A 1,921-nucleotide genomic window follows, 5' to 3' on the forward strand; every position below is an offset into this window, starting at 1 on the left:
GAACATGCCCTTACACTTAATCATGCTTTTGATTTTGACCATACCACTATTTTAGCCACTGTTCCAAATTACCAAAAGAGACTCATCTCAGAATCCATTTATATACATCTTGAACCCTTTCCAGTTAACTACAAAATCGATAAAAACTGTGTCTCACATACCTACAGCCATATATTAAACTTAATTAAGACTAAATAATTTCACGCTCATTTTATTATCATCACCGAATTTTTCTATTATACTTTTGTTTTTCACCTGTTTATCTCTCTATCACTTATATTATCTATCGCTGCATTCACTTATATTTATTCATCTATGTTTTAACTGTTAACTTTCACATTTACTTTGTTTGTTTTTTTTGTAAACTTTTACTTCACATGTTTCTATTAACGTATTTCACTTATCATTATCATCACCTATATTGTTAACATTCTATCACAGTTTTTCTCTTATTTCTATACTTTATTACCTATTTCTAATCTTTTTATGTACTTCTTTTTACATCTCACCTTGTACTTTATTTTATTTTGTAAACTCTCACTTCCGATTTTAAAATTACCTTATTTCACTTTATATTATTCATGTTACTCCTGTTATCTTTACTATTACTATTATCAGTGTAGATAAATGATTATTTTAACGATATATAAAAACTACAGTTGTTATCATTATTTTGTTATTTAGTTCTTTGTAAATTTTTTTTAATACTCTTTATTTACTTTTACTTATTATTAATTTCTTCTTTTACAATCATTGTTATTATATCCTATATTGTATTAACTATTCTACTATATTTTCTTCAGTATATACTCGTATTATTAGTAACGATATGTATCATTCTAATTTTGCTTAGTTATTCCTAAATAAGAAAATTATTATAGTTATTATTATTATCATATTTCTGTATCTTTCTCTTATTATTTTTCATTTTTCGTCATATCTTTATGACTACTTCCTGTATACGCGACGTATATGAAATATAAATATAGCCGGTAAACGGCTGGCCACCTCCTCCCCACTCCTCCATGCTTCCGCTTTATTGTCGCCTTCTGCTCAACCTTTCGCTTTGAACAGGTAGGTGGTCCTGATTTGTTCTTTGCTCATTTATTATCATTATTATTATTTTTATTCTTTCAAGACGTTTATTTAATCTTTACTTTCTTCTTCTTTTTTTTTTTTCCCCCTATTGTTTTTTGTTTTACGTACGTCTCCTGTACTTTTTTAACTGAATATTTTACGTATTTTTTAAAATTTTACTCTTCCCATTGTTACTTATTTTTTATTCTTATCATTGTTTATTCAAGTTTATGTTATACTGATACTATTTTATGTCTTCCTTCCTTTTATTTATATGTAATTTCTTATCACTTTATTTTTACATAATATTTATCCTAGTTTAAATTACCTTATGGTATCTTATTGTTGTAATATTCTTAGTTTTTTTTCTATCTTTTTAGCCCTGATGAAGCCCTGCAAAGTCGGGCGAAACGTCGGACATTAAAATAGTTTTAAAATATTTGTTCTTTCATGACCGCAACCCTGACCATCTTCTTATATTTTATTTAAGTTTTTGATTTCTATTTAATTTTAAGATTAATATAGCACTCTGTAACCTTTCTTTGAAGAACTAAACTAACTCCCTTTAAAAGAGAGTTCATGCCTTCATTATGTATTTGAACTTTGAAACTAGCAATATTTGAGGATTTTGTTTTTTAAATCCAGTATCCATTGTGTCTGAGAGATCTCTATACATGACACTTATATTATTTAGTATCTGGCAATATGATTTCAAGGTCAAAAGGGGGAGGACATGTAGCTAAACATTATCCATTTGATGTGTCTTTACATAATACATCGTGCAAGGACTTAAACCTCCATGGTCTGCTGCCCATAATATAATAATAATAATTATTATACATAT

At 27.2% G+C, this 1,921-nt stretch overlaps 1 protein-coding gene across 1 annotated transcript in view; it reads left to right on the plus strand.

Annotated features, from left to right (window-relative positions):
• Window positions 1-1,921, plus strand: part of Eps-15 (Epidermal growth factor receptor pathway substrate clone 15) — a gene marked incomplete at its 3' end in the record, with an annotated part of 108,494 nt that overhangs the window by 81,121 nt on the left and 25,452 nt on the right.

This window comes from Halyomorpha halys, unplaced genomic scaffold, assembly GCF_000696795.3.
Source record: "Halyomorpha halys isolate HHAL.00 unplaced genomic scaffold, Hhal_1.1 Scaffold1590.1, whole genome shotgun sequence".
NCBI classification, from domain to species: domain Eukaryota; kingdom Metazoa; phylum Arthropoda; class Insecta; order Hemiptera; family Pentatomidae; genus Halyomorpha; species Halyomorpha halys.